The sequence below is a fragment of the Peromyscus maniculatus genome, chromosome 2 (assembly GCF_049852395.1).
Source record: "Peromyscus maniculatus bairdii isolate BWxNUB_F1_BW_parent chromosome 2, HU_Pman_BW_mat_3.1, whole genome shotgun sequence".
NCBI lineage: Eukaryota > Metazoa > Chordata > Mammalia > Rodentia > Cricetidae > Peromyscus > Peromyscus maniculatus.
Genome location: NC_134853.1, coordinates 93,011,435 through 93,025,635, shown reverse-complemented (window position 1 = coordinate 93,025,635; position 14,201 = coordinate 93,011,435).

The following is a 14,201-nucleotide window of genomic DNA, read 5'->3' as shown; positions in this document are numbered from 1 at the left end:
TTCATTGTAGCTGAATAATATTCCATTTCTTTGTATATGCCATATTTTCAATATCTATCCATCTGTTGAGGAACATCTAGGTTGGTTCCATTTCCTAGCTCTTGTAAAGAGAGATGCAATAAACACTGCATGTAAATACTTCTGTGGTAAGGTATAGACATGCAAGGGAGAGACATGCAGAGAGAAACCACTGAAATGACTGTTCCATGATTTGGTGGGAAGGTTTTTTATCGTAGATAAGAAGATGTGAACATCCAGAGGCATCTGGAAGAGTCCAGAGCAGAGAGAAAAAGAAGCACACTGGACATCACCAGGGCTGTCTGCAAGAGAACTGAGGATAACAGGGACAGGTTAAAAAAGCCTTTTCATTATATAGTGAACAAACATATATCTAGGAGGACAGAAGTCAGAGAACTTCAAAAGCCTGAGAGCTAGCACTGAAGGAGAACTGGGCAAAGGTTAGAAGGTCCAGGAAACTACGTGGGTGTTGAAGTGCATAGCAAGAAAGTCTGACTAGGGACAGAAAGAGACTGGAGCCATCATTGGCTTTGGTGTGTCATCACAGGTATACACCAGGGTAAGTGGCTTTTCTGGCAGAAATCCATTTCGTAGGTTCCTGAGAACTGCTGGTAATAAGATTTTAGCAATCCTTCTACGTTCCAGTTTTAGAAGAACCAAGACTGTCATTTCTGGTATGCACTGCCTTTTGAATGTTGGAGAATTAGAGTTTCCTTTGGACCTGATAAAAGGTCCCTGAGATTATGCACAGTTGTATAGCTGGGTCATATAATAATTCTATTTTTGAATTTTTGAGAAATCTCCAAACTGATTGACATGATAGCTGTATTAATTTGCACCCCTAATAGCAGTGAATAAGTATTCCTTTGTTTCTACACTTTCTTCATCATTTTTTGTCAGATTTCTTGGTGACCACCTGGGGTAGGATTAGATAATTTACTTTTCCGTGATGACTAGGATGGTAGTTTGATTGAAAATGGTCCCTATAGGCTCATATATTTGAATTTTGTGGAAATGTTTGGGAAGGATTAGGAGCAGGTGTGGCCATGTTGGAGGAGGGAACTAATCCCTGCAGGAGTGCTTTGAGGTTTAAAACACTCAAACCATCCCCTTCATCCTCCCCGCCCATTTTTTTCTCTCTGTGGTTGTTTATTAAGATATGAACACTCAGCTACTGCTTGAGAACCATGCCTAACTTTCCTGCTGCCATGCTCCCTGACATGATGGCCATTGACTCTATCCCTCCCAAATAAATTTTTCTAAAATATGCCTTGGTCATAATGTCTTATTACCACAATAGAAAAGTAAATAATAAAAGTAAGGATGTTGCAATAGGTATTGGCTCTTTGCTTTTTATTTCTTTTTAAGAACTACCTGTTTATACCATCATGCTCGTTGTAGTTTCCTAAAATAGCTATTATGCTTTCCTTCTGTAGTCACCACAGTTGCTGTTAAAGCTAAAATTTTATGTCCTTCTTATTTGAATGCTTTTATATGTGAAATTTGTATTTTGCTAAAACTAATAACCTTTTTATCATGGATATTCTAAGCTGTATGTGATAATTTATTTTGGTGTGAAGCTTTTGTTAATCAATTTGTCAAGTCTTTTATGGTAGCTAGATGTCTAAAGCTACAATGTACTGGTAGCTGCCCTAAGGTCCAGTTTTTTCAATTGTGTTTCATGAACCCATATAGCAGTCATGTAATTAAATGTGGGTATCATAAACATATGGAAACAATAAAGAGTTTCCAAGTACACTACACCCCAAAATTAATCAAATAATTTGTAATGTAGCAGGTGTTTCTGGCTGTGCTCTCTCATCTTACATCATGCGAAATGTCAATGGCCCTTTAAGGGATGCCTGGCTCCATATTAAGTTTCTTTAGCCATCATGGGTTACCTGTGCAAATTATTACTCAATCTCAGCACTCTAATGACTGAGATAGAATAGTTCATTTCTGGTCATGCAAAAATGCAGTTCCATCAGGCCAGGGCTGGCTGTCATATACTTACAAGAACTGTAATATTAGCTTCTGTAGGAGCTGAGGGTATTGATGTTCAAGATGGGTTGATGAGTAGTAGCTCTAGCAGGTACTAGCAACTACTGTTTGCTCCTGTCTGCAGCTGAGTATAACAATGGATTCCAAGTGCTCGTGATTAAAGCTCCTCCAACCAATAATCCTGGAACAGGCATATGGCACTCACAGTTTGGAGCTGTGCCCTATGGTATGACACTCTAAATGCAGCCCTTTGTAGAGGAAAAAACATTTTTGTGCATACTGATAAGCACTAGAGCAGCCAAGAAAACGTAAATACACAGTTTACCTCTTCAAAGGAATTGAGGTGCTTAGCTGGTCCTCCTTTACTGCTGGGAATGGATGTAGTTTACAACCTGGTGATTGTTCGCTATCTGACGAGCCAAGGCTCCACTCATATCTCCGATAATTTATGTTTTGCTTATTCTAGACCTTTTCCTCTCTAGAACCTTAAGCATTACTTCTAGGCCATAAAAACATCATTACAAGTGATGTCACTTGCAATGACACAACATAAGTGATTTCTGTGATATCTTAGGGCCAAGCCAAATCTTAACTCCAACAGACATTATATTTACCTCATCATTCGCCCTAGATCTATATCTTGAGCATTGTTTCTAAGCCAACCAAACCTATCTTACGGACGAAGCCATATGTACTTTGCTAAGAACTTCAATGTAAACATGGCTTAATGTTTGCTATACTCACAGAACTGAGTTAATTTTTATCTGAACACTTTTTCCCAAAATTGTGCTATGCTTAACATGGTAAAAATAAATGAGCTGTGCTGTGGATATCATTCTATATAAATAAAACACTGATGGCCAGGGACCAGACAGGAAGTATAGGTGGGACAAAGAGAGAGGAGAATTGGGGAAACAGGAAGAAGGGAGGAGGGACACTGCAGCCACCGCCAAGATAAGCAGCATGTAAAGACGCCGGTAAGCCACCAGCCATGTGGCAAGGTATAGATTTATAGAAATGGGTTAATTTAAGATATAAGAACAGTTAGCAAGAAGCCTGCCACGGCCATACAGTTTATAAGTGATATAAGTGTCTGAGTGATTATTTTATACGTGGATTGTGGGACTGCAGGGTTTGGTGGAACCTGGAGAGAAGCCCTCCAGCAACAGAGCTGATGTCAGACTCTCGAAGTCTTGGCCCAGCACCAGTACCTAAATCAGGCTAAACTGTGTTTTACTTTTATCTGTTATTGTATTGTTTCCCTGCCTTCTGTAAAACCTGTGTGGATCCTCTACAGTCCCTGATATTCAGGTCCTGTGAATACCCTCACTAGAAGTTTCTCCATACTTACATATTGCTATCTTAGTAGAGCAAAAGACTCCTGATGACAAGAGTTGTGTAATTACTACATAACAGTAATGTGGAGTATACACTAGGTCTACAGTCTCTAAATTTCTATTTCTGTGAACAAATGTAAATCATTATAGGGTTTATTTCTATGTAAATATATGCAATTCTATTGTGGAATATTATTTTAACAGGATAAAGATTTGTTACATTTGTTTATGCTGCAGAATATTACTTTAACTGTGTGAAGGTGTATTTTTGTTTATGCTGCATTTGTTTAATTATGTAAAGATGTGCTGCGTTTGTCTCATCTTGCCTGCCTAAGGCACTTGATTGGTCGAATAAAGAGCTGAATGGTCAATAGCTAGGCAGAGAAAGGATAGGCAAGGCTGGCAGGCAGAGAGAATAAATAGGCACGCTATCATGCCGTACAACCCAGTTAACACTGCTTGAAATATCAGAGCTCAGATTGGAGACATTGTATATTAACAACTACAAGATTTTTACTGTATGTTTTCCCATTCTTATAAAAATATAATTATTATAAAACCAACCAAATAAACAGAAAAACAAATGAAAAGTGTTAATATTTTCTTACTATTCATTCCTTAGGATGTATGTTTCAAATGAGTGGATCTTTGAATTATATTGCCTTAGTTGTTTTAAAAGTTGAATTGATGACTTGAATTTCATTGAAATTGTCAAAATTATCACAATGTTTTGTGCCAATTTTATAAACTTTACAGTGCAATATGTGTTCCTTTTCTGAGGCAAACCAAAGGTATATTTCTCAAGGTTCTGCTGCTAACAGCAGCGTTGATGGAGGATTTTTTTATACATTTGTAATAGATAGAAATAAACCAGAAAGAAAGAAGAAAAAAAAGTGGTGGAAGAAAAGGTGAACACTGCAAGAATACTCAAAAGGGCTGAGAGTTGCAAATGCCAAGAATGGCTTTGCATAGTAAATGGAATAGCACAGCTCTGAACTATAGCTTACTTTTCCTGGTTTGGTCTGACAGAATGACTGAATGCTTTTGTACAAAAATCAGAGCCTTAAAAACAAGGATTTGGTGAGATTGTAAAATGGTGTGCCACTTTGGCAAAACAGTTTGGTGGTTGGTCAAAATGCAAAACACTGTTACTCTGTTACTCAACAATTCTACCCTTAGGAATATATCCTCAAACTACTGAAAATGTGCACCTATGAAACATGTACATGAAGGTTTACAGCAGTGTGTTGCTAATAGTAAAAAAGTTAAAACAACTCAAATAGCTATCAAATACTGGAGAGAAATAAAATGTGGCTTATTCATACAATAGAATATTATTAAGACATAAAAATGAATGAGAAACTGGCAGATTAAATGACTTTGGTGAACCTTCATAATTTCATTTGTAGATCTTTCCATTTCTAATTTATAAATACATTTGGGGTTATAAATTATAAATGTACTGCCTCCTGTCAACATTGTATACTTCTATTTGATGATTTCTGTGTCAAACATTATATGGAAATGTTTCCAAGTATTTTCTGTATTAACTGTGAATGAATAGAACAAAATAAATTGCCTGTGATGGAAAAAAAAAAAAAAGAAATTGTTAAATGAATTTGACTTGGTATTAGGACAGAATTAAACAATGAAATGATTTTGGAATTTCTTCTATCACAAATACTATGTATTTATGCAAATTTACATTCTCAGCATTGATGATTATGAACTGAAAATTTCAATCAATATGTGAAACATGTTGAAAATGGTCAACATCCTGGAGTATCAAATATTCAAGTAAGATTTAATTCTTTATATAAAAATAAACACATCCATCTCACTATGAAGCAAACTTGTTTTCATCCTTAATAAATTGAAGACATTTATGTAGATGAAAAACACCTTTTCCTCTTGAGTGATCTTCTCTTGCTGACCCTTGCTTGGCTTTTACTGTCCATTGAATCAGTTGAGCTAGTCACATTATGAGAAGATAGTAGAAACAAGAGTAGACCAGTAGCAAAGACAAAGGTGACAGCAGCTGTGGCCACAGCCCTAGCAATGGCAGTAGCTACATGGAATTCCAGAGAGTGGCTGGGGCAGACACAATGGGTAGCAAAGCTAGCAAAAAAAATTAATTATAGTAGGAAGGAAAGCTAAGAGGACAGAAAGCCAAGGCTGCAGAAAAATAAAGGGCTATAAAAAGTAAGTTAAGAGAAGCTGCAGGCCCTTATCAGTGAAGAGTTCCAGATATTCCCAAGGTTCAGTACACCTCAGATCTAAGAATATTAGGACAGTCTAATCCACTAGTAGAAATAAGAGACTTAAACTCAATTCAAATTTGGATTAAATGAATTTATTCTTACTGCTAGCAGAAAGAAGGCAACCTTAGAGCCAATACAGTATGCCATGTGGAAGCAGAGGTAAATGGGGGTTTTAAGAGCACATATCAGAAAGATATACGTTACAAATATCCATGGAATGCAGAGATGGGCAAAAAACATGTTTTACTTCTCTCAATTGCCATTTCCTTCCCATTATATAGTAATAAAAGACCATTCCATCCTCTTTCCCATATTGATCAGCAGGTTTTACAGAAGCAAAGGCAGCTGTTAATACCTCACAGCCAATTATTCTATTCTTATCTCATCTACAGGCCACAAGGATCTCCCAGATAGGCTGGGTTGATAGGCAGAGAGCATAAATAGGAGGAGAATTCTGGGCTCAAGAAAGAGAATGAGAGAAGAGGAGAACGAGAAGGGAGGAGAGAACGAAGGACACACCCAGGTCAGAAGCCACACAGATGCCAGCCAGCAGACATGAGAAGCAGTGAAAGTAAAATATAGAGGAGCAAAGAAAAGTAAAAAGCCCCAAGGCAAAGGGTAGATAAACAGGTCAATTTAAAAGAGCTGTTAAAAGAGCTAGGAGAAATGAGCCTAAGCTAGGACAAGCATTCAAAATAATATTAAGCTTCCAGGTCTGGATTTAGTAGTTGGTTGGTGGCCCAAAAGAAAAAGTCTGGTACAACTCTAATCAATAAAGCTGACCACAATATGGATAACTGTTGACAGTGTTTACAGAAAACCTTTCTGTAAAATTGGCCAAGTTAGACTCAGCTGAGGCAAGTAAATGTCAAAAATGGCATGATGATTCACTTAGCAAAACATTTAGTAAAATATCATCAAGATATCAAAAATATCTTTGTATTAGACAAGCATATTAGTTTGATATAACTCTTTTGGTCACTTAAATTGTTAATGATGAATGAAAGATAGGAGAGCAAATGCTTTTATTTGTGGCTTTTATTTAGCTTTGCTTACAGGCACAGGTACACACACACATGCACACACATCCTCACACAAATATACCACACATGTATGCACAAACACTGCACCCACTACTACCACCACCACACCACAGCACATACATATCACACACACACATACTACCACACACAAAAAACAAGCAAACAAAAAGACAGTGCATTAAGCATTTTGTAAAACTGAGTATATTGAAACAAAATTATGTCTTCATTTCTTTTAAGATTTCAAATGCAAGTAGGATTAAAGGGCTTTGGTTAGTTGTTTGCTGACATCTCTTTTTGAATATTACTTTCAAGATGAGGTTATTTCATTATAATAGACCCAACCATCCTGCTTCACAATGGTGATATTGTATGTCTTATTAATGAGCATTTCTAGCATTTATTTCTATATATCTTGTGTTATACAACAATTAAAGACTTGTGAATATTCTACCGTCACTTGATCACAGGTTTGACAAAGACAAGCATTTGCAGCTTCAGGAGATACTGATGTGGCTCACAAAGATCATCCCAGAAAGGTATTTCTGAAATCACAAGAACTTTTAAGTAAACAACACTAAGTTTGAAATTGCCAAACAAGTCGACATCAGTTAATTTTCCTTTGCCTCATGTGAGGGAAAATGATCAAAATTTATGTTTCTTAAGCTCTCTGTTCAAAACTTTGAAAGAATTCCATGACCCTCATAGAACACTATCTCTTAATCCATGAAAAACTTTCCAAGAGTTTAAATGTAGTCTGTTTAGAGAGGTTACTGGTAGGGTTAAATGATTGTTAATAAGATAGATTTTTATTATGATACAGATTTATTTAGAGTACAATAACTACTATTGTACTACTGGTCGATAACTAATGAGGAAATGGAAAAAAAATTGTCCATGCCTGAAATATCAGAAATCACGTTTTGTCTTGAAGGGTTCAGGAATATAGAAATATAAAATTATAAGCTTAAGAGATAAAAACTAACAATCATCGGCTCTAAAGGTGAACTGCTAACAATGGCTGTCTGCTGTACAGCCAGCTCCTCTGTCAACAGCCAGGGGTTAACTTTTAACACCATTGCCCCTTGTAGCCAACAACTGCCTGGACCAAGTTAAATCTTAATAGTTGTTTCTATGTGACTTCTAGCATGCATCCCATGCCTGATGTTTCTGTGTGACTCCTAGCATGCACCCTGTGCCTGACACTGTACAAGTGGGCCAGTACCCGCCTCCATTGCCACAGTCCCAGAATTGGCTGTGGTCTCAGCTAGCTGGTAAGCTTTTGTGCCCTGTGGTGTTTTATTTTATTTTTTAATTTTAATTTTTATTTTTCTGGAATAAAATTTGCTTCTGGTTTAATAGACTTTGGTGGTCTGTCTCCCATTATTGTGTGACCCTGAACCCAACAGTCTCTTCATCTATTATCATCCTCTTCTACTTTATCCCCCCTCACAGTAAAAATTTTGGTTGTGTCTATATCATAACAACCCTTAGAGTTTTCAATCAAAATCCTTATGGGTTTTTTTTTTGTTTCAAAGATCATCCTCATTCTGTAACATAACCCCAATATTTTTATAATGGATCTGTATGCTTTGAATCTTGAGGCTTTTCCAGTTTGTTTTCACACTCATCCCATGTGAATCTTATTAATTAGTAGACATGGTTTTAAATCTATAGGAAAAAAGTGAATGGAGACATCCCCACTTGTACTCCAGGACATAATTGCAGTAATGAAGATCATTCATAACACTGTGGCTTTCATACTATTTTATTATTATTAGCTTAAGGACACAGTTTGAATGAGGGTTTATGGCAGCTTTCTGTCCCTATGGTAAAATATAGGAGGGGCACAGTTTGAAGGCACAAAAGCTTGTTTGGCTTATGGCTTAAGAGGCTTTGGTCTGAGGCAGGTTGCTTCTGAGATTGTGGCTTGACAGAGCATCACAGCAGACAGCACATAGTGGAGCAAGTTCCCTGACCTTGGTCCTGAGTAACTAGAAAGGGAGAAAAGGCCCAGTAAGAAGACATGCTGTTCAGATGCATGCTCATTGCTAGATTAAGGTAAGAACTCAGCAGTGCTGTTCTCCGTGTGACACTACAACTCAAACTAGTACAGAGGTCACTTTTGCTCTTCTACAATACTATGCCTTTTACAAAGGCATCATTATCCAAGCTATACTTTATAGTATTATATAGCACAGCTTTAGTGTCCTAGAGGCTCCCTGCATGTCACTAACTCAATCCACAAGTTTATTCTGGGCACGTGGAAAGTACTCATGGTTTCTATGGCCATAGCAGATGTATTGGTTAACGTTTCTGTTGCTGGAATAAAAACATCAAGAGTAAAAGCAAGGAAGGAAAGGGTTTATTTGGCTTATACTTCCTTATTGCAGTTTACCATCAAAAGAAGTCAGGACAGAACTCAAACAGTTCAGGAAGCTGGAGACAAGAGCTGAAGAAGAGGTCATGGAGACATGATGCTTACTGGCTTGCTTCCCATGCCTTACTCAGCCTACTTTAAAACAAAGAGAGAGAGAGAGAGAGAGAGAGAGAGAGAGAGAGAGAGAGAGAGAGAAGAAAGAGAGAGAGAGAGAGAGAGAGAGAAAGAAAGAAAGAAAGAAAGAAAGAAAGAAAGAAAGAAAGAAAGAAAGAGAAAAACTTTTATTGATTCTTTGTGGATTTCACATAATGAATTCTGATCACACTTACCTCCCAGACCCCTCACATCTGCCAACTGCCCTTGAAACTTCCCCTGCAAATTAAAACCAAATTTAAAAGAAAAACCAAAACCAACCAAACAAACAAAAAACAAAACAAAAACAAAAGGAGAAGAATCTTGCCACCAAAACTGTAGTGTGGCACTTTGAGTCATACAGTTTTCCCTTCATCTCTACTTGCAAGTGTTCATTTCCTCAAGAGTCATTGGTCTGGTGTGAGGCCTCTGGTTCCTGCTTTACCATCCATAACAGGCTCTCAATGGGGCTCTTGAATATCCTGTTGTCCTGTGTCATGAATATCCTGCTATTTTGGATCTATAGGTTTGTCCCCTTCACATGCTCTAACAGTTCATACATTTGAGGGATGTTGGGGTGGGCCATCTCATAGCCCTGGCTCTTGTACTGGATGATAGCTGCGTTTATCAGCCCACAAGTTTTCCCCACAATCACTATCCAGGCAAGGTCTCCAGCATGGCTTTGGATAGCTTACCCTACAATGAAGCCTGCACCAAGGAGTGGGGTAAGTCACCCACACTCACATCACCAGGGCTAGCTCTACTGTTTTGCTGAGGCAAGGTACAGGGCCCTCTCTCCTGACTGCTGTAGGGGGCATATAAAGAGGGTGTGTGGGGTCAGCTCTCCTGCTCTCATGCCCTCAGGGCTGGGTCACTGTGCCCCAACAGGCAACAGGGTCAGCTTTAGTGTGTGCCCAGATGGGGTGCAGGGCCAGCTCCCCTGTATGCTGCACTCTCAAGACCCCAGGGCCAACTCTCTCTCTTGCAACAGGTAGCAAGGTGCAGAGTAAGGAGGGAATCTTTCCCACACCCATTCAACTGTATCGCAGACTAGGAAGATGAGGTCCACTCCGTTTCTCCCACATGGAGATGTAACGGTCTTATTAAATAAGAAACACAGAGCCAAATGCAGAGTTAAAAGCCCAAGAGGACAGAGCGGTAACTAAGAGCTGAGACTAAAACCGCCTTCTTATCACCCACTACCACTGCTGTCCTTCTTCTGACAAAGAGACCTACTTCCTGTGTGTCTGTCTTTTTATTGACTTTCTGTTCTGCCTTCTCATTGGTTGTAAGCCCAACCACATGACCTCTTTGTCACTACCTGTCAATACAGACCTCCAGGTCTCTGTGGTTGGTATTAAGATTAAAGGCATGTGTCTCCAAGCTGGCTATGTCCTTGAACACACAGACTCTGCCTGCCATGTGATCAGATTAAAGGTGTGCGCCACCACCCAGCTTCTGCTATGGGTTGCTATTAGTTCTGGCCCCCAGGCAACTTTATTTATTAACATACAAATAAAATCACATTTCAGCACAAATAAAATATCACCATACCCACACCCTCCAGGGCTGACTCACCTGTGTCCCTAACAAGGTCAGCTCTAGTACATTGTCCAGATTGGGGGCAGAGTCTGCCCCCTCATGTGCTGCAACTGCCGGTAAGAGTCAGGGATAACTTTCACATTCTTGTGACCCCAGCTCTCTCACCTGCTGCAGGAGGTAACGGGTGATGGGGCATCTTTCTTTCACCCACGCCACCACGTGGCAGACAAGGAGATGCGGAGTCAGCTCTCCTGCTCTCTTGCCCTCAGAGTCCATTCACCTGAGTTCCCAACCAAAGGGTCATCTCTAGTGTGCTGCCCAGCTCAGCCTCGTTCTTTATATAACCCGGGGGTGGAGCCACCCACAATGTGCTGAGCATTCCCCCATCAATAACTAAATAAGAAAATGACATACAGCTGGGTCTTATAGAGGCTTTTTTTTTTTCAATTAAGGCTCCCTGATTTTGGGTAACTAGGTGTGCATCAAGTTGTAAGACTAGTTAGCACAGGGACTCTTTAGACGATATCAGAAATATAGCACACAGCACACTGCCTTTTCAGACAGCCCTGTTCCATTGAGCAATCTTTATTTAATCTTAAGACACTTCAGTGTGTTCTTGTGGCTCATTTCTCTTTTTTTCCACTGAATAATATTCCACTATATGGATGTTTGACAGCTGATATACCTGTGTACCTTTTGGAAGACATCTTGGCTGCTTCCAAAGATTAGTTATGAATATAGCTCCTATAAATAATTTTGCATGTTTTTTTTGCTTTGAATAAAATTAGGTAAATATCTAAGACTATAACTTCTGGATAATATGGCAAAATTATGTTTATATTTATAAGAAACTGCTAGAATTTAGCTTTAGTCAAAGACTTTCTATTGCCCTCTATCCTGTCAAATGTTAAATTGTCAGGAATTTACATACTTACTGGCACACAGTGCTAACTCATGTTGTTTTAGTGTGAAAGTCCCTAGTGAAATGTAAATGTCAAGCATCTTTTCATGTGTCATATGTATAACTTCCTGGGTTAAAGGTATCCTTAGGTCTTTGTCCAGTTTTTAATTGGATTTCTTGTTTTGCTATAGTGCTTGTACATTTACGCTGTCAATCTTTTATCAGGTATATGTTTTAAAAAGAGCAAACATCCTTTCAAAAAAATTTTTTAGTGGAGTTCATGGATTTGGTGCTGTATATACAATCTCATCAACAAAACAATGATCAACTACCTCTTTCTCATCTTTCATAGGCTATGTTTTTCATATTTTTAAATTGAAGATGATAATCTGTTTTTAGTTAATTGTTACAAAATCAGTAAGGTCTGTGTTAAGGTAATTATAGTTTTTTTCATATAGATGTGTAAGTTTTCTAGCCTCATTGATTGGGAACACTAAGCATTTCCTTTGTGTTGCTTTGTTCTTTTGTCAAAGAACAGTTGACTTTGTGCAAGTAAATGTCTTTCTGGGATCTCTACTTTGTTGCATCAATATGTCTTTTTTTTTTTTAATCACAGCAATTTTTGTTACTGTTCCATTAGTAAATCGTGGTGCTGAGTGTGGTGGGTTGAATGAGAATGGCCTCATAGGCTCGTAGATTTGAATACTTGGTCAGCAGAGAGCAGCACTATTTGAAAGGATAAAGAGGTATAGACTTGTTGAAGGAAATGTGTCACTGAGAGTGAGCTTTGAGGTTTCACAAAGCCCATTCTAGGCCCAGAGTATGTCTCATCCTGCTGCATGTGGATACAGATACAGAATTCTCAGCTACCTCTCTAGTACCATGCCTGCCTGTGTTCCACCATGATTCCTGCCATGACGATAGTGGGTTAAACCTCTGAATCTGTAAGCAAGCCCCAATTAAAGAGTTACCATTGTTATGGGGTCTCTTGTTTTACAAAATCTAACAGTCTTATAATAAAAAACCCGGTGCCAGATATTGGGGCAAATGCTGGAAGATCAGAAAGACAACTGAACAAGCCACTAGAGAAACATCTCACCACTACCAAATCCTCAAGCCAAAATGGAGGCAAGATCCTGTCTTTACAAATCCTCTCACTGAAAGCCCAAGTCCTCCACCGAAAGGGGCTTCCTTAGCCAAAAAGCCTCAGCTGAAAGGGCCCTAGTTCCTATCTTCTTGTGCCTTCTATATCTTTCTCTACTCAACCATATTACTTCCTTTCTAGTGCTGGGATTAATGGCATGTGTACTTCCCAAATATTGGTAGCAAAGGCATGAAATTTTAAGTGCTGGGATTAAAGGCATGTTACTCCCAAGTACTACCACCACTGCCTTTGTTTCTCTCCTAGACTGAATCAATTTTATGTAGCCTGAGGTGGCTTTGAACTCACAGAGATCCAGAAGGATCTCTGCCTCCTGAGTGCTAGGATTAAAGGTGTATGCCACTACTGCCTGGCCTCTATGTTTAATCTAGTGGCTTGTTCTGTCCTCTAATCTTCAAACAAATTTTATTAAGGTACAACAAAATATCAATACAGTCTCTTCACATTCGTAGAACAGTTACTTGTCAGTTAATAACTCAGTCAATAGAAACTGAGTACTATCAGTTTTCCTGTTTCCTCTTCCTCCTCCTTCTCCTCTTTCTCTTTCTGTATTTTGTTGGTTGTTCTAGGTCTTTCTTCTCGTATCACTGTTTTTATCCATTGTTTCATATCAGTGGAGTAACTGGAGGGCATTTTGATTAGGTTTGCTTTTGAATTCCTAGATCAAGATATTAAAAGTGACATTTTTAACTATGCATCTTTCATTTCCAATGAAATTTAGAGTAAGTCTTCATTTATTTACACATATCTTGATTACTTTAATTAGTTTTTCAGTTTCCTCATATAGATCTCATCAATATTTTGTTAGATTAATAGTTGTTTTTCTTGATGAATAATGAGTGCTAATATAAATGTCATTATACTGTTATGAACCAATTCATAGTTTTACTTCTTAGTAGTTATTTGTTTATTTGTTTCAGTAATAGGGTTCAAACACAGGACCTCATATATATTTGGCCTTGTATTTTTAATTTAAATGACAATTGTTGGTATAAAAAAGCAAACGTTTTTGTATATTAAGTATGTATGCTGAAATTTTTCCAGAATTCCTTATAATTTCTGAGATGGTTTAAAAATATTATTTGGTATTTTCAACATGGCAAATTATACATCTGTTTACAAAGACAGTCTTGTTCTTTATTATCTGACATTTTTTTCCTAGTCTTAGTTGTTATAAATAAGATTGGAATTACATAGAAGGAGCTCACCACTCCAACTGAAGTGTCCAGGCAAGGAAAACCTTAATCTTAATCAAGAATGTGTGCTCAGGAAAAGGTAGCACAAACCAAGACAGAAAATGCACTTGATTTTCTTGTAAAGAAGGTGGTGACCATGTCTTTTCCCCATTGGTTTGGGTCTGACTTCATAATTTATTCTATTGATTAGTCTGAAAAGAACTGGCACATAAAAAAAAAAAATAAAAGAAG